Genomic DNA, 19,639 nt, shown 5'->3' with positions numbered 1-19,639 from the left:
TTTGATATATTAGCAATTCAGATCAAAGCACTTAGTGTTTCCATCTTAGCCTCTATGCTCACTCACCAGCTGTGTGACTACAGGCCAGTCACAAGATCTCCTGGGTCTCCCTTGCATGCTCAGGGACCTGGGTGAGTGTCTAGGAAGAGGTGACCTGGGAGTGCTTTTTTTCACCTTTTAAACTGCTTCAACATTGTACCCCCTGATGTCCTGAGCTCCCCTTGATGTCCTGAGCTCACCCTGGTGTCCTGAGCGTGAATATTCCACAGGCCTGTGATTGTAGGACAGCAGCCAAGAGGTAGAGACCGGGACCCTCCAATGGCCAGTGCTCTGTCACAGCAGGTGCTGCCTTTGACTGGCCTAGCTGGCTCCCAGTCAGGGGCCTGCACTGCCTCTGACCCGGCAGCCACCTGAAGCTAAACCTCTGGCTCTGCCACTCTGGGGTACCACCAGCAAAGCAGGGGCCCTGCTCCATACAAGAATCAAGATGCTGGAAATGAGCTCCATTCCCAAAAAGAGGGAGCTAAGGGAAAAGAGATCTGCTATCTTCCTCAAAATAAAAACAGAGGCAGATGGCCGGGAGGGTTTCCATGGTTAATTAAACATGCTTTAGTCTCTAAGTTAATTATGAAATGATTCCTGCAGGAGGAAGCTCTGTTTTGCATGGAGTAGGTTCAGGTAAATACCTCGGGGAGGCTGCGGGGGGCGGGGGGGGCCCTTTGCATTGCTCCCTGGCATGACTAAAGATCCGCCAATCCTGACCTCAGAGGCAGCAAAGGCCACCCGAGGGGGTGGGGCTGGGGCGGGGGACATGAGCCACTGACCTCACATGCATCTGTAAGGAGAGAGGTACCAAGCAGCAGATCTGAGATGCTGTAATTTCCCTTCCGAGAATTTCTTCTACGGAAATTATCAGAAACCCAAATAAAGATTTCCTGGACAGGAATATTCACCACAGCATCATTTATAAACATGAAAACTAAGAAACTGCCTAGATGCCTGCAAATAGAGAACTAGCTAAATAAATTCTTGTGCAACCAGTGAAATAATATATAGTCATTAAAATGGTGGTTTTGAAGAGTAGCTAATGACATGGGGAAATGCTCCGATTATATAAAGTAGAAAAAACAAGAAGCAAAACTGTACATAAAATGCCACCTAATTGTATAAATAGTTGCGTACACAAAAAAGGTGGCATGTTCAATTCTAATAATGGTTATTTCTGAGAGGTAAGATTCTGGGAGATTTTGTCTTTCAATGTACCTTTCTGTATTTTTAAATTCTTTGCAATGAGCATGTATTAATCTCATAATAGAGAAAATAATTTTTAAAAAAATTTTAAATGCCAGAACTCCTCATAACGGATTTCTATGTAGGCCTGAACAATTTTATCACACCTTCTTTGAGGTAAATTAACTTGACTAAATTATGAGGTTCCCGGATTGATAAAGGTAGGCGATAGCTTATTTTCCAGAACTCCGGAGTTAAGACGCTTTCAAAGGGGGGCGCTGAGCATAATAAGTGTCCATTCCCACTGGTGCAGTATGACACGGCATCCTGCTCTGTCAGCTATGACAACAGTACAGGAGTCCAGGAGAGAGGGGGTAGGGATAACCTAATCTGAGAACTTGATGAGACCTTGATGCTAATGAGAACTTTGAGGACATGAAGGAGCCCCCAAGGTAGGAGGAGCCCTTATAGCCTGAAGAAGCATAAGGATGGCAAAGTCAATGGTGAAATTCCCATCTGGCCAGGACCACAAGATTGGACTCTCCTCAGTCTCTGGGATCTCCTTGGAGTCCCCAGAATAGTGTAGGGACAGTGGCGGCCAGGCTGACCTGTAGAAGCTTACAAGGTATTATTAACCTCACATGTCCACTGGAGTAGGGGATGGAAATAGAAAAAAACATTCACAAATGTTTATATGATCCAAATGACCCTCGACGTGATAACAGTTGTCATCCTTTATCAATTTAATTTAGCAAGCCCCTCACCAAAACAGCTCATTGCCATCACCACTATCATACATTGGACTTTGACTTTTTAATAAAAGAGAAAAAAGCAGGGGGGCATTACCACAAGAGGAGAAGGAAGGAATTCGGCGTTTTGTCCCTATGAAGTGCTATCTGGTCATGGTATCCCTACTCTGCACACACGCCATCCTGTCAACGTGTGAAAGTTTGTCCCATCGGCAGGCCTCTTTCTGTGTTTCAGTGCCAGACATGGTGCTCAGACATTAAAAGAAGGAGAATAACAGAGTTATATAAACCCTAACTATAAAGAGAATGAGAAACCCCAACTCTATCTCACCCGCCCCAATCACAAAAGGAGACAAAGAAATGTGGGATAAAGAAATATAGATGTTAGTAAGTGTTATCGGCAAGACACTCTCCAGGAGAACAAAGGGGGAAGAGATCAAGGCCCCTAACTTCTTAAGCAGAGTACACAGCAGAACTCACCACCATTCCATTTAAGAATCTCCCGCCTTTTAAGCTTCTGCTGCAGGAAGGAACAGCAATTATTAAAAGTGCTCTCAAATCTCTCTCACCACAGTCCCAGCATGACACAGACCTGGCCCCATCACCAAAACTTTCAAAGCCATTCATTTTCCTGTAGAAAACTATCGTAATTTCATAATGGAATTTTTAAAATATATGACTCATGTTATAAAGGGTTGCTATATAGCCAGCTCTCTTGCAGTGGGACTGCTATTAAAGTGAAGAATGACTATCTCCAACTCCACGGTGACAAATTGTCCTTTCAAAAAGTAGATCATGACTTGACCCCAGAGTATGCCCCAGCCTCAATGGTCTTTGGCTTCCGAATCATCACCACCATCATACATTGGACTTTGACATTCCTAAATTGATTTTCCATCATCAAATTTGGACTTTTGCACATCCACTGGCAAACCTGTTGAAAAGTAAAGCGACACAAGGCATCAGCCAACAGTCCCATTCTATTTGGCCTGTGTCATGAGACATGTTGGTGCAATTGTTTGAATATGTTGATATGTTTACTGATGTAAAAAATGAGCAAAAACAGGAAAATAAAAGTATAGGTGTTAGTAATAAGAAATAAAATTTTCACAAACTTAATGCAATTGAAACTAAGATGAAAATCAGTAGGATGTTGAAAGCAGCAAATCTTTAGCTTCAACTGAGTGCTTATTGGTCTTGAGCCAGTTGACTGGATTCATTCGTGAGGGAAAGAAAACAAAGCCTTAGAAATAGATTGTTACTAATTGTGTCTTAGAGGCAAAATGTAATTGGGGAGCTGATCATTCTTTTCAGTTCTCTGAATCTAGAATCCACCTTAAAACATACAACAATAATCATTAACACACACAGTGTATAAGACTCTTGTCATAGTGCTTTAAATATATTAAATACTTAATTTGTACATGAACCCTATGATGTAGTTACTAAAATCATTCCCATTTCCCAAAACACCTGAGAGGCAGAGAGGTCTGTCAGCCATACACCAAGAAGTGACTCTATGCCACCAGGGTCATTGTCCATGTGCCTAACCTCTAGGCAACACTACCTCTTCTATAGCATAAGATCATCATCCAACTTTGATACATTTATAGTCATAGACTAAAAAAATCTATAAAAAAAAAAAAAGATAAAGTTCTCCCGAGACAGGGCAATCCTTGAAGGAGCCTCCCCCTTTTCTGCTCTTTGCTTTCATCGGTGTGGTCAGCTTTCAGATTCAAGTTAAAACAAGATTGAGGAGGAATTTCTACAAGACCAAAACAAGAGTCATTTTTGCCGCGGTTAAGGCCATTAGCATGTGAACAACCTTGTTTGTACTTCAGGTTAGGAATCAGAGTCCAGTTCCAGGAAACACACAGAAACTCCTATATAAGGCGGAAGCTCATGTATTTCAATTAAAAATTTAAAAAACCTTTGAGAAAGGGCTGCTGAGATGCAGGATGTCTGCATGCGGGAAATGACTTCCCTGTCACTGGGAGTATTACCTGTAGCTTGGGGTGTGGCTGTAACATGAGGCTGGTCCACTTTTAGGTAGAGGGGAACTGAGGCCTACCTGGGAGGAAGAGAAGGATGGAAGACACACCTGCCTGGCTACATCTCAAACCTCCATAAGTAGGTTTAGTGTTAAGGTTTCAAAGTGTTAAGGTTTCAAAGTGAAGCACTTCTTCAGGGTGAATATGCAAAGCCTTTAAACTTGAAAACCTGATCTACTGGGAATAAACATCCGTGTGAGCCCAGCACGGATAGTGTAGTACCAAGGTAGACCCTTTTCATGGGTCACAGACCCCTCTGAGAAGCCGTAGACACTCCAGGAAAAGGAATGTACATGTGCACAGACCTATAAAATTTTACACAATGAATCCCAGGACCACCCACCTTCCCCAGGCAAATTCATGTCCCCTCCCCAGATTAAAGTGTGCCTGCAGAGTGTAGGGGCATTTGGAATGTAAAGAGGCTGAAAGGGCAGGGCAACGTGGGTCAGGTGACTTGCTCTCTGGTTCAATGCCAGGTCCGGAAGGTTACAAAAGGTCTCTTCACCAGGCCGTGCCCATCCGAGCCCCTCGCAAGCTGTTCTCATTCACACTCTCAGCATCTCTGCAAGAGGCATGGGGCGGCGACCTCATTCTTCCTGTGGCCATTCAGGAAAGGGAAGAGCTGGATGCCTTGTCCATCTGTCCATCCTGGGGCCTGCCCTATCTGGCTGTCCCCACACCTTGCCCCTCAAGCTGTGCAGTACCCCTATTCCATCTGCCTTTACTCCTAGGATGGGAAATGGGTACTGGGGAGTGGGGGTGTCTACAGAAGGGGTTTCAGCCCTGACTCAAACCACCTGGAGAGGCTGTTGAAAGGGGTGGTGCAGTACATGGCCCAGGGAAGAGTTTGGGGGGGTCCTAGAGCATCAAAGGGAGAAGGCTGGGCTCCTCATAGCAAGCAGCAAGGAGCCCATGGATTCTTCAGGAAGAGGGTGGGGCCGCAGGAAGCTCCCTGGGGCAGCTCGACTGTCCTCTGAGGGTGTGAGCTGTGGGGAGGGGACTGAATTGGGGGCTAGAGGACGGAAGCTGTGAATCAGAGATGTGGCTGAGAAGAGTCCCATCGAAGGCCTGAATGGAGCTGTGGAGAGGGGTCTCAGAGTGGCATCTGTCCTGGCCTGCAGAAGGAGAAGCAGAAGAAAGAGTTCAGATGCCAGGAGTAATGTCAAAGGTCCCAGGAGACGAATGGGAACCCCTGGCAACTGCTAAGCAGCTAGCGTCCGAAGATTTTTCAAGATCCACTTTTCCAGCCCTGTGCTTCTGATCTGACTCTCCAGGAAAGTGCCTTTCACCCTTACCCCAGGGCTGGGTCTGCTCCTCGGTCAATGCTCCCCACATCATGTCTCTGTAAGTGGTGAGAACCTCACAACTGAGGCTCTAGGCGACAGGATGGCATCAAGGTTCATCACCCTGAGCACATGTTTCTTGAACAAGTGCCTGCTGTGTGGGTGGAGGTGAAGAGAGGAGATAGGCCAAGCACAGAGGATGATGATAGTGTAATTACAAACAGGCCTGGTACGTGTGTCTCTGTGTCTAGCTGGGGAAAGCAGGGGTGGGATGGGGGTCATTGCCGAGGGCTGCTATCAGTTCGCACAGGGGACCCCAAAGCCAAGCTTCCAGCTCCTCATCCTTGGCTCACTAGATCTTTAGCACAGATTGCTGCCCTACTCCGGGCACCCTACAGAGCAGAGGTCATTGGGGCAGTGCTTACACACCTGCATCAGAGCATCCTGGGCCAGGAAGCACCAGGTTCAATCTTCTCATGGGCATGCAAGGGGCCTGCTCGAGCTCTGGGGAAAGCCCTCAATAGGGAAGGTGCTTGCCCAAGGTCCCCAAGACCCTTGAGGCAGCCTGAAAGCATAGACGATGGCAGACAAACTGGGCTCAAATCCTGGCTCCACCACCAACCAGCTGAGCAGCCTTCCTCAAGTGATTTGACCTCCCTGAGTCCCAGGTTCCTCACGTGCACAACCGGGAGAAGAGCAGCATTAACCACAAATGAACGACACTTAAAGCACTGATCTTTGTCCCTACGAACTCGAGTTCCCCGTCCACCAAGTGGTGGCAGCTCTTTGGGTGTCACATGTACCTCAGTCCTCTCACCTACCCTCTCATAAAATTTTCTGCTCTTGCTTTGTATCTTAGTTATCTATTGTTGCATTTAAAAAAATTACCCCAAATTTAGTAAATTAAAACAACGTGCACAGAAAAAAAGACACTCCTATTTCTCCTTTACTCTCATTACTACACGTCACCTCGTCGCCAAATGTGAGGGTTCCCCCCACTCCCCACATCAAGCAATTCTCTAATACCATCTGGGTTTCCTGTAATTTAACTCAGTTCTGACACTACCCACCCAGAGATAGCATCAGATCTCACAGGTTAAAAAGCTCAGTCCACCAGACCGCTCCCCAGCTCCAGATGCCAACTGCAAGGCCCAGGTTGTCACCTGACTTCTGAGCAACTGGCTATAATTTGAGGTTCCCGAGATCCCCTTCTTGGGTTCCAGAATGGCTCACAGGTCTCAGGGAAACACTTACATTTACTGGTTTACTACATAATAAATGTTACTATAAAGATACAGATGAACAGCCAGATGAAGAGATTTACAGGGTGAGGTCCTGAAGCGTCCAGAGCGCAGGAGCTCCTGTCCCCATTGAGTTGGGGTGCACCACCCTCCTGGCACCTGGGTGCGTTTCCCCTTCCCAGAAGCTCTCCAAACCCGTATTTTCATGGAGTCTGCACCACATAGGCACGGTCAATCATTAACTCAATCTCTAGCTCCTCTCCCCAAGTTGAGAAGCATGGCTTGGTCTTTCCAGTGCCCAGTTCCCATCCTAAAACTATCCACGAGCCCACCAAAAGTTACCTCATTAGAACAAGACACTTATCTGAGAACCAGGGACAAAGACAAAATATTAGAACAAAACATGCTCTTAGTGCTCTTATTACTTAGGAAATTACAAGGATTTTAGGGGCTCTGTGACAAGAACTGGCAGCAGAGACCAATATATGTATTTTCTATTATTTCACAACAACAAACTTTTATTATCTCACAGTTTCTATGAATCAGAAATTGGGAAACAGCTTGGCTTGGGAGTTCTGGCTCAGTCTCTAAGAGGTTGTAGACAAAGCATTGGCCTGGGCTGCAGTCTTCTGAAGCCTTGACTGGGGCTGGTGCATCTGTTTCCAAGATGGCTTATCACACAGCTATGGGTCCAAGGCCTCAGTTCTTCACCAGCTCTGGGCAGGAGGCCTCAGTTTCTCGCCACGCAAGAGTTTCTGACCATCTTTCCATTGGGTTTCCTGAGTGTCCTCACACCCTGGCAGCTGGCCTTCCCTCAGAGCCAGTAATCCAAGAAAGAGAAGACAACCACAGGGCCTCTTATGACCTCGTCTCAGAAGTCACATATGCCATTTCCACTTTTTCCTACACATTAGAAAGAAGTTACGAAGTCTCCACCCACAATCGGGGGGAGGGGAATCAGCCTCCATCTCTTCAGGATGGAGTATCAAATTCGAATGTGTATTTTAAAACCACTACACCTAAAACAAATTTCCCCTCCAATGCCTTTTGACTTTTCCTACACAAGACCAGAAACAAATGGGCCAAGGGACTTCTAACAAGTGGGGAGCGTCTTAGCATCTGGAGGATTTGGCTAAATGGAGATTAGATAGCCATACATCTGAGGACACCTGAAATTGGGGAGAATTCCACATCCATAGGGTCCCTTTTTGCCTGTATTTCCTATCATCCCTGGTGATGAGAATCACCTGGGATACCTGCAAACAGGCAGATTCCTGGGCCCCAAGTCTCACCCACAACATCAGAATCTTCACAGCAGAGGCATCGTGATCTAGATAGTTGATAGGTGCCCCAGGTGACTGTTATCATCAGGTACATTTGGGAAATCGTAGGGCTCACAAAAAGAGGACAATCCGATGAGGGAGCATTGCCATCTTCAGGGGCTGAACCTGCACCATGGGAATAACCAGGATTCCCACAACTGCCTAAAAGCAAGCCTGGAATGAATGGCTTCTTGGAGCTGCTTCAGCTCTGGACCAGAGCAGAGAGGAGGTGAGAAAGAGATTTTAGCAACTGGAACCAGTAAACTCTCTGGGGAAAAGAGATTGTAGTTAGGCAGATGAAGCAGGCATGCCCTTTTTCCCTTGAGTGTCGAGAATGATCTGAGGAGCTGGTGTCACGGGTGCCCCAGGCCCCCCTGGGGCTGCCCACCCACTTGGCAGCTTTGGCAGGGAAAAGTATGTCAGCTGGGTTTGGCAGCTCTCCCAGCACCAACCCGAGATGGCTCTGAACAGAAATAAAATCTTCCTTTTCACTCCAGAGGATGGGCTCTCCTGCTCCCCTGAGTCAGCTGCACACGTGCAAACGCAGAATATGCTGGGCAGATAGATGGAGGGAACGTGGGAGGGGAACCAAAACCAGGCTGCGGGGCAAACTGGCAAATCCACGGGCTTCATTGGGAGAGACCTGGGTTCAAGTCCTGCCTCTATCACCTCCTGGCTCTGTGACCTTGAGCAAGATACATGACCTCAGTTTCTTCCTTGTGAAATGAGAATAATACCACTGTGGCTGTTATGAAAAGTAGCAGAACATAGCAGCCAACAGCTTAGCTCAGGAGCCAGACTTCCTGAGTTGAATCCCAGCTCCACTACTTACTACCGGTAACCTTGTGCAGGTCACCCAACCTCTTAAAGCCTCAGTCTCCCCATCTATGTAAAACAGGGGTAATGATAGTCCCCACCCCAGAGGGTTGCTGTGAGGTTACAATGAGTTAATTTACGTAAAACACTTAGAATACTGCCAGGCACACAGTAAGTGCCATATAAGTGCTTGTGGAATAAAGGAAGGCTCGGGGATACCTGGAGACTGCCCTTTGTCACCCTACATCATGGATGGGGATGGAAACTGGACTTCACTGAACTCCAGTGACAGGTCACTGTGCTAGGTGCTTCCACATCTGAGTCCTCCTCCTGCTTTCGCCTCCCTCCTCCCTCTCCCGGTTCACTTCCTCCTGGTTTCTTTCCATTCCACACCCTCTCACCTTCCCCCCCACCCCGCAAGAAGTCATACCCTCCTCCTGCCCACCCCCGTTAGTTTTGCAAACTTAAAACAAGATCCTACCATACCATGGAGCCCCATATAGAGTCCCCCAGAAAGAGGCCAGAGTGCTAGGGGGTTGGGAGGTAAGACAAAGGAAGACACCAAAACCCGCATCTCAAGGAACACAGGGTGTTCCCCTTGGAGAGGCAGGTGCAGTAGTAGGCCAGGCGGCCGGCCGGCCGGCCGGCCAGCCAGCCAGCTCTGACTAAGCAGATGGTAACAGTGCTCGAGAGCAGTGCTTCTCAGTGCTGGCTCTACCTTAGAATAAGCTGGGGAGCTATAAAATGCTAATACTTGGGCCCCACCTCAGAGGGTATAATGTAGTTGCCTGGGCATTGAGAACTTTTAACTCTCCCCAGGTAGTGCTCAAGTGCAGCCCGGGCTGAGAGGCTGGGCTCTAGAACAGCTGCTCTTAAACTTAGTTACGCATAAGAATCACCTGTAGGGCTTGCTAAAATGCAGATTGCTGAGCCCCACCTCCAGAGTTTCTAATTCAGTAGGTCTGGGGACTGGTTAACAAGTTGCATTTCTAACAAGTTTCCAGAGGCTGCTGACGCTGCTGGTGCCCTGAGACTACACTTTAAGACCCTGTTCTAGGGTAGGTGCCAGCAAACTATGGCCCTTGGGCCAAATCCAGTCTCCAGCCTGTTTTCGTTAATAAAATTTTATTGAAACACTGCCACACTCACTCATTTGCGTATTGTTTATGGCTGTTTCATGATACAACAGAGTTGCTTAGTAAGGACAGAGACCATATGCCTGGCATAGCCTAAAATGCTCACTATCTGGGTCTTTACAAAAAAAACGGTTGCCAGTCTCAGTTGTAGGGACCTGTGGAGGTACAGATAGCAGGATCCTGGGTCCCTGAGTGACTGTCTGAAGCAGAGCTTTCCCATTGACCTGGGACTGTTATATGAGAAAGAAAGAAATATCCGCATTCTTCAAGCCACTGCATGTCAAGGCCTCTTTTTACAGTAGCTCAACTTCAGCTACATTCTAAATCCTGGCTCCAGCACTTCCTGACTGTTCTATAACTTCTCTGAACCTCAGTTTTCCCATCTGTAAAATATGGATAACGACATTGATTCATGGGTTATTGGAAGAGTTCCCTTAACTGGCTGCCCCATTTGGGTGTCCACGGTTTGGAGGAGAACATCATTTCTGCCCCTTAAGAACTCCATCTGCTCAAGGAAAGCAGGTTACAATCTGACATGTCAAAGAAAGTTGTTAAAGCCTCTAGATACTTGTTTTGCTCTTAAACCAAAACACACTCCATTTCCCCACTCCCACCCCCTGCTGCAAATGAATACAGTTTTCTTTTATTTGGAGGCTGGCACAGCTGCTCACTTGCAGAAGTGTCCTTCTCAACTCCAATGAGCCGATCTTGGAGCTACTTTAAAATAGCAATCTCTCCAGGTGGGAAACCCTATGGCTGGGCTGGAGGTTGAGGAAACTGGCTTAATTGGCCACCCACAGCTCAGGGAAGCTGCAAGCAAGTTCTTCATACCAAGGTCAGTAATTACAGGGTTTCTACTTGGTTCCATTTAGTGCCAGCTGTGGAGTGGGGCTGCCTCTCCTCTCTACTGGTGGAGGGAGGGTTAGTTCAGAAGCACTGTCTTGATCATCTGCTGAATGTCAAATACTGTGCTAAGGAGCTGGGGAGGAAGTAAGGGGAGGGGACGCAATAAGAAATAGACCTAGAAACACGCCAGCAGCAGCAGTTTGCAGGACCCAGCTAGAAGCCAAGAAGGAGCTAGGTCTGAAGGCTCAGGTCTGCCAGGGGCTTTGCATCAAAGCCCATTCCACGGCTGGCTGATCACCCAGTCACCTGGAGAGTTGTTACGTATCCATATTCCCAGGTCTGCCCAGGGCCCACCAAAGAAGTTGCTACAGGGTAAGAACCCAAGACCCTATTTTCAGCACACACCCTGGGTTATTCTGGGGGAGTGGGGTCCCTGCCTGGCAGTGCTCTGAGGGTAGATTTTGAGGAGACATGACACTAAATGAAATAAGAGAAAGAACTTTAACACTTGCAGATCTGGGTTCAAATTCTGGGTCCAGGACACAAAAGAAGACCAAGCATAAAAGAAAAATTGACAAGTTGAACAATATCATAATAAAAATCTTCTGCTCTTCAAGAGATACTATTATGAAAATGAAGAGACAAGCCACAGACTAACAGAAAATATCTGCAAAGCATATATCTGATAAAGGACTGGTAACCAGAATATAAAAAAGAGATTTCAAAACTAAATAAAAAAACAATAAAAAACAAATAACCCAACAAACAACCAAAAATTTTAATGGACAAAAATTTGAACAGATATTCACCAAAGAAAAGACACAGATGGCAAATGAGCATGAGAAGATGCTTAACATTAGGAAATGGAAATTGTAAATTAAAACCACCAGATACCACTGGACATCTACCTATTAGAATGGCTTAAATCAAACTCCGGGTCTACTGATAACTGTTGGTAAAAGTGCTCGACCACCCCATGCTTTAGTTTACAGTTTTAAGATAGGGATGATGCCCACTCTGCCAGGTTGTTGTCAAAACTTCATGAAATAATGGATTCTGACTTATAGTAGATACTAAGTACATTTAGTTTTCTCCCTTTGCCTCACCTTTTCTCCTCATGCAAGAGACCTGAATCATTTAGTCAATTTTTCAGTCTTAATTTCAATACAATCTAAAGCTTAATTATCTTGTTCCATTTCATAGGAAAAGAGGCTGCAATAGGTAGGCCCATGATGGCAGGGAGAAAGAAGAGCAGGGGCAAACATGATGTATCCACTCTCATTCATTCGTTTTTTCATTCATCTACTCAGCCCAGCTTCCTGAGCACTTGAAGCTTTCATGCACTGTACCAGGATCTTAGTGATAGAGGGGACCCCAGGAACACAGGGAGCTCTCCTTCCCATGGGGGACACAGAAGCATTCTCTTAGCCGGGCCTCTCCCAGTTGCAAGTAACAGAACCCCAGTTCACACCAGCCTCAGGACTTTTACTGCCTGGGTTGCTGGGAAGGCTCCTGGCTCTCAGTGCTGAGAAAGAGTGACAGGTACCGGAACCTTGGGAGCTCACACTAGGGGCTCGAAACCTCAAGACTCTCCCCAGCCCTGTCTCGTCTCTGCTTTTGTCCCCTTCTTTCACCAGGGCCTCACTCTCTCACACAGCTGATCAGCATTCCCCATGGGTTGAGGGGCTTGGCCCTGGCAACACCTCTGTAGCTCCTACAAAGGAGACTTCCTTGGTTTGGGGGGGAGCATCCTGATTGGCCATGCTTGGATCACATGACCATCTTTTCGACCAATTACCTTTGCCAGGACAGGTAGTCACGTGCTATCTGCTCTTGCATTCCCTAGAAAGCAGAGTGGGAGACAACTTGGATATAGGTAGTTAATTTGGGAAGTAACCGCAGGAAGCAGGAGTAAGGAGAACAAAACAGGGTGGCAAGAAACCCTGTCAAGGGCGGCTTATCAAGCTGGCTAGCACTGGAGGCCATGTGGAGTACACAGCAGGTTTGACCCCTGAAGCACAGGAGGCTGATATACTTCTCTCTCCCATTCTTATCCCCCAGGGGTTGAAGATTGCCCCTTCCCTTCCCCTGTGCTTTCAGGCTGCCTCCTAGCAGGGGCTGAGCCAGTTTCCGAGGCTTCAAGGCCTTGGTGGAGGCTGCCTGAGATGGAGGGAACTGTCCATCATGGGCGCTGCTGAATCAGAAGTGGGCCGAAGGGGTGAAATGCAAGAAACAAGGGCATCTGCTCGATGGCTAGGAGAGCAGAGTGTGATCAATGAAGAGCGTGGGAAGGCTTTGGGGTCAGACACAATCAGTAGCCCACACAATCTAGCACACCCCTCCACCAATGGTTACAATACAGCAAATAAGATGAGAGTACAAAGTACCTAGGACGAGGGGCTCTGCCTGAGCACATGGGTACTCACAGATAGCTCTTACGGAGCTACTGCCCAAGGCAGGGTCAGTGGAGTCCAGATAAGGCCCAGACGCACTCTTCAAACCACCCCTTCCCCATCTGCCCCTCCTCTCACCTCTCCTCCAGCAGCTGCCTGACCAGTGTCTTCTCACCTTCAGCTACCAGGCAGGGCACGGATGCTACATTGCCCCAACTCCTAGACCTTGAGCGGTGATGACAGACAATCCATCCTGTACCCGCTCTTCCCATTCTTGCACAGGGAAAGGGAAAAGAAACACATCTCAGCCGGATATTGAAAGTTTTTTCTTTCCTTTTTGCCAGTGCTTTCTGGCAGGGGAGATGAGGTTCTCTGCCATGCCCCTAAGAGAAGCAGACACTCAGAATTGTAAAGTGGGGATGCAGGGCTGTCTTCAGCCTGGTCCAAACATCCAGGGTGAGCTGTGTCTGTGTGACTTGAATCCAAGCACATATTATGGACTTTAAAAGGATGGCATCTAGGAAAGAGAGGGTGCTACTTACCTGGTTCTACCTTTCTCCAGAATCTTGGCTCTCAAGTCAGGTAGGGCCCACCTAGTCCAGGTATCCATAACACCTAGAAGTGTTCTTCAACTTGGACTTCAAGAGAAGGACAAAGAATTGATATTTCAAATGACTGAATGCTTCTAGGCTTAGGATAGGAGACCAGTACAATTAAATATGCAGAAAATATTTTTATTATCATTATTGGCCAATACTTACATAGCATCTCCTATGTGCCAGGCCCTCTTCTAAGGTCTTAATATTTACAACCTTATGGGGTAGACACAATTATTATTTCCACTTTATAGATAAGGAAATTAAGTTCCAGTGAAGCTGAGTAACTTGCCTGAGGGTGCACAGCTAGAAAACGGTAGAGCTCATCACCAGTACCCTACACTGCCTCTCAAGTGTAATGAAGAACCATAGCAGCTAATAAGAAACCTACAGTCAGGATCGGCTAAGCAGGATGCTCCAGTTATTTCCCTGGTGGAAGTAGAATCTGTTCTTTAATTTTCGGACATTGGGCCCCTCTGGGGGCCCCATGCTATTTAGGCAATACAGGAAATTTGAGGCTTGGCGTTTTGTCTCCGCCCTTAGTTGCTATTTGCAGGTTCTTTCATCCTATCTGCAGCTGCTCGAAGTTCATGTAAGAACAGATCCTTTAGCAACAATGTTCCTGACAGGTTGGTGCCCTCTGACATATAGTCTGCAGAACACCAGCTCCTGATGGATGTGGGCCAGTGGTTCCCTTCTTTGTGCACCAGCTCAGCTCTCCAACTTGGGGGCTCCGTGATTGCACCGCCCACAAGAGGCCACGTGCCTGTCCTCCCTTCAGCAGTAGGTGAGCATGGGAGGGGATTGATTTGCTTCTCTGGGCAGCAAGAGTAACTTCCTGATCCAAACAGATCCCCCACGGGACAGAAATGTAAATGTCTCAATCCCTCTTGAGGGGCATCATTAATCATTCTCCAGCTTCGACAGCCCAGGAATGTTCATGTTTAACCTCTCATTTTATCCAAGACCCCGTGTGTTCCACACCTGGTGAGGAATACCATCAGTCAGAAGGTTAGGGAGGGGTGAGTGAATCAGAAGATCTCTGGAGCCTTTGTAATTGCATGAGCAGCAGCCAGCTGGGATGGTCCAAGGGGCTGAGCGAATGAAGCAGGCCGGGTAAGCGGTTGTACTATGAAAGGGCAGTTGGGAGCCCCTGCCTTCAGAACCTTCTCTGAGTCTGGCCCCATGAAGAGAAGGGAAGGAGGGGAGAGAATGGGAGACCCCAAATAGCAGCAGCAGCAGCTGATCCTTTCCATCCAAGGGGCCATGATATTCTAGAACTAATGAGCCTGTCCAGGGAGGGCTGTGAGGTTTGATTATGTCCCCAGTGTGAGCCCCTACTGTGTTTTACATCTTCTTCCAACACAGAACAACACAATCTGGCTGGGAGACAGGATGTACATACAACTTACACCCTTACGCTGCCATCCCCCACCTGGAACTCCCTCCTCACCCAACACCTGCCTGGCAAAGTCTTGCCCACCCATCAAGACTCAGCTCAAGCAGCATCTGCTTCCTGGAGCATCCTCACTCACCAGAACCATAGCTGGCAACCCTGATGCCTGGGGCAAAGACAAAGACTAGCTTGGCAGTTCCTGATATGGCTAGGGGGTAGGGAGCAAGAAATTACTAAGTATGCACTAGTAGCTTCCTATTTAAATAATTATTCTTCATATCAGGCATCTTACTGGGTAGGAGGCATGTCCTGTCATCAGGTAAATGTAGCAACAGTTTTTGTTACAAAATCTAAAATTATTTTTTTCCCCAATGTCACACCCTTTATATTGGGCTGGCCTGGGGCAACACCATGGTTGTCCGAGTTCCAGCTCTGCCAATCATTCACCGCAAGAGATAAAGGTTTCCTCCTGTGAGCTCTGAGGCCCCCTGTTCATTTTGCCATTAGCGCGAGCATCCCACGTGAGTCTCTGAGCCTTCCCTCCCACGCGAGCAGCCAGCTTCCTGAGGACAAGAGGTGTCATCTCTGGATCTCCAGGACATAGTACAGGGCCTACCACAGGGTCAGAGCAGGACTGAGCTGACCAGATGTGCTGAGGGTCACGGGTGGCAATGAGGAAAACACCTGGCTCACACAAAGGATTAACCAAGAGGTGACCAAGACTTGGGCAGGTGTCACTCAAGGCAGAGGGGCCTGGAGGCTGCATTTGAGTCAGCCAGAGAGGGAGGGAGAGAAGGACCCTAAACGGCCCCCCTAATTCATAGCAAAACCAACTGCCTCTGGGAAGCAGAAGGGGCCCTGAGACCCATTCACACCCATGAGGCTGGTTCCAGGTACAGGCTCTGTCTGTTCATATGACAGATGCCTCATCAAGGACACAAACTGCAGAGAAATTACAACCCTTTGTTATGACTTCTCCCACAGTACTAAAAACAGCACATCAGTCCCACGCTCTCTGTATCCAGATGGATTCTGCAGCCTCTCCACCCCACAGGGGACCGAGGGTAGAGCAGACACTAGCCTGGGAGGGAGTCCTTGGGGGAGGACGAACCTTGAAGCTGAAGAATGAGTGCAGCCTCCAGGCTGGGTTTGCCTCCCTGGAGGAAAATCACAGTGTGCTCCCTGTACACCCCGACGACACCTCGATCCCAGGGAGAGCCCAGGAGAGCCCAGGAACAGAGACCCTTCGGTCTCTTTATCTTGATGAGGTAGGCCGAGCCTGGATAGATTAGGACACATCAGCATGAACTGAAAAGCCAACACCTTTTCCCCAGGGTGGCCCACCTAGGATAAGATCTCTGAGCCCTGAGAAAGTAAGCAGAGAGGCTGAGAGCATGGCTTGAGAAGCCTGAGCTAAATCACGGGAAAAGCACTTTGTCGACACCATTATGTTATCACAGATGCAAAGGGTGGCATCAGGATTCTGAATGCAGTGATGATCACCTGTGGCCTAGATGGGTGGACGCCAGCTTAATTACATCCTGTCTCATTCTAGGCCCACTGGCTCTCCCATCGCTGAGACCAGCATGTGAGGACACAGAGAAGGCTTTGCGTCTCCCTAGCCCATCCCCTCCTCCTCGCCCCCTCCCTGGGCCCTGGGCAGGCTTCCCAGCACTGTCAGGCAGAGTGGCTGCCCCGGGCTCAGATACCTTGGGCAAAGCCTTGACAGTGAGCGAGGAGCTGCTACATGCACAATTCACATGGAAGGGTGACAGTGATGGACAGGGAAGTGCTTCCATCCCAGCCAGGCTGAGACTCTCCTCCCAAAGCAGCCGGCCTTTGGGGTGGAGCGGTGCAGGGACCCCAGAAACCCCTGGATGGCTCTTGTTTACAGATCCCAGCTGGACCAACCATGCCTTCTTGTTTCCCACTGTATCGAATGGAAGCACCTTAGCTATCCTGCTATGCCCCGCTCCCACCCCATCTCACTTATTCTAATGTTTATTACAAGTCACTTTCTTTCCAGCCTGGCTAGCTCTACCTATTATGTGGCATGCAGGGTCTTAGGCACCTTGGAAGCTACCAACATAAATGGCATGCCTGTCCTCACACTGAGGCTATCTCCCCCAAAACCAACAGGATGCAGTGAGAACTCTATCGGCAGCGGAGCTGAGCTCAGGAGCTGGAGGAGGGGGAGAGGTTCTAGGAGGCCAAGTCTGGAGATGGGCAGATGTGGTGACATCTCAGTGCCAGGTTTCAGCACAGCTCAATCATTCTCACCTCAAGGCCTTTCCTCCACCATTCCTCATGACTAGAATGCCCTCTATCTTCCAATTGGGTTCCTGACTCTCACTTTGCTAAGCCTATCACCCAGAATTCTACAGAAGGTACAGAAGTGGATCTAATACCAAGATGAAATAAAAATACTGTAAGAGCTTCTGTTTATTAGAACTAGTTCTATTAGCCAGGAGTGATGCTAAACTCTTTATATACATGATCTCTTCTAATCCTTACAACACTCTCACAAGGCACAGGTATTATTGCCCTTACTCTTATAAATTGAGAAACCGAGTCTCAGAGCAGCTAAGTAACTTGTCCAAAGTCATTCAGCTGGTAAATGGAGTTCCAGTTCTCTCTGAAGCTGGGATTATGACTGCCCTCTATGCTGCCTCCCAAAATTGGTAAGCTTAAAACTCTGCTCTTCCAGAGAGTCCTCAGGGTGCCATCGATAGCACATCTTCAACTGAGTTCGTAGACCAGGCCATCTAAATTTTAACTGCAGGGATCCACCTGTTGAAGGAGAGAGAAGTTACAGACAAAGATGACAGACAGCAGACACCTTCCTTCCAGCCCCGAGAGGCAGCTTGGGTCATGGATAGAGAATGGGCTAGAGTTAAACAATCAAATCCGAATGACACTTCACCACTTTGGATGAGTCCCCAAGTTGGACTGACTGTGTGAACTTGGACAACTTGTTTACTCTCCCTGGGGTGTGGTTCCCTGGTATATAAAATGACACAGTTGGTTTGGGCTAGTGGTTCTCAATCCAGATTGCGAAATAGAACCACCTGGGAAACTTGAATAAACTCCTATGCTCAGGCCCCACCCCCAGAAAGTCTGATGAAATTGGTCTTGGTGGGGCCCAGACCTGGGCATTTTGTTGGAAAGCTCCCTGAGTGATTTTAGTATACAGCCATGGGTGAAAACCACTGGTCTCTGAGGCCCTTTCCAGTTCTGTGCTTCTCCAGGGGTCTACCCACAGCCAGCCTATTTATGTAAATAAACTTTTATTAGATCACAGCCACACATCATTTACATATTGTCTGTGGCTGCTTTCAGTCTACACTGGCAGAGTTGAGCGGCTACGATAGAGACTTTAGGGCCTCGAGCCTAAAATATTTACTCTGTGGCCCTTTATAGCTGCAACAGTAATGCTAGTTCTCACTTCCCAGCAGGGATAGGAGGGAGCAAGAGGGCCCAGGATCTGCTCACCATGAGAACCAGGTCTTTTTCATGGCTGTTTCCTCAGTGCCTGGTACAGTGTCTGACACACAGAAGACTCACAAAGTATGTGTTGGATGGATGGGTAGGTGGATGGATGGACTGACAGACAGATGGACAAATGAACTCAGACCAATCTTAACTGGGACATCGCACCTGCAGAACCATCCTAATCATTCCTCCACCTCAGAGCAACCGGAAGCACAGTATGGAAGGCTGAGTTGAAGTAAAATTGCCTCACTCCCCTGCTGAGGCCCAGGACCTAGAAATGCGCTTCAACCTCCAGGCCCTTCGCCCTCCAGCCCCCAGCATCCTTTACCTCCAGCAGCCCTTTCTGCAAAAGCATGAAAATGTGAGCAGTTCTCTCAGCCAGGCAACTTCCCTCAGCCCCCTTGACATCTGTGGAATTGCACTGTAGGCGGCCTGTTTGTCCCTCGCCTGGCACTCCTACCACACACACACACACACACACACACACACACACACACACACACACACACACACGCACACACATGCTTGCACGCACACACACATCCTGTTGCACTGCTCTTCCTCCTTCCTCCCTCTGAGTATTGCCAGTGTCTGGAGTAGCCACAGTTCCACAATTTATGGCATTACAGGTGGTGCTCCCCTCAACCAATGTATTTCAGCCTGAGAAGCCTCCAGTCATGGTTTCAGGGTCTATAAAATGATTTAGAGACCTGTCTCCCTCTCACTGTAAACCCAGAAGCCTGTGCATCACATTTCCTGTAAAAATTGATATGTGTACCTGAGCTTGATAAGAGATAGCCCCCATCTACCCACCCCAATCCCCTTACTTAATCACTGGTACCCACAAACATTTAAATTGCTACATCATCGATTCAAGAATTGCTGAATCATTGAATCCATACGCTGCTGGACCATCAAAAGCGAATCTTTCCAAGTCACAGCGCGAAAGCATTGCTGAGTGGGCACAAAGTACCCTCCCGAGCCAAGCCTCTGCTCGCGCTGCCCTTGCTGCTCCTAGATCTTCCCAAAAGCCAAATCTCACTTTTAAGTCCAACCTCTGGATGTGCTCTGTGGACATGACTTCATCT

General features: G+C 48.0%; 1 long non-coding RNA gene across 5 annotated transcripts in view; it reads right to left on the bottom strand.

Moving 5' to 3' along the window:
* Window positions 1–17,483: 17,483 nt before the first annotated feature.
* LOC120589263 (uncharacterized) overlaps window positions 17,484–19,639 on the bottom strand; it is a 28,829-nt gene continuing 26,673 nt past the window's right edge. For all 5 annotated transcript variants that reach the window (XR_005649436.1, XR_005649433.1, XR_005649434.1 and 2 more), the window contains one exon: window positions 17,484–17,849. This is a non-coding gene — a long non-coding RNA (uncharacterized LOC120589263). The remainder of the gene's footprint in view (window positions 17,850–19,639) is intronic.

The sequence above is a fragment of the Pteropus medius genome, unplaced genomic scaffold (assembly GCF_902729225.1).
Source record: "Pteropus medius unplaced genomic scaffold, Ma_sr-lr_union100, whole genome shotgun sequence".
Classification (NCBI taxonomy): Eukaryota; Metazoa; Chordata; class Mammalia; order Chiroptera; family Pteropodidae; genus Pteropus; species Pteropus medius.
This window is presented reverse-complemented; position numbering and strand designations above follow the sequence as displayed.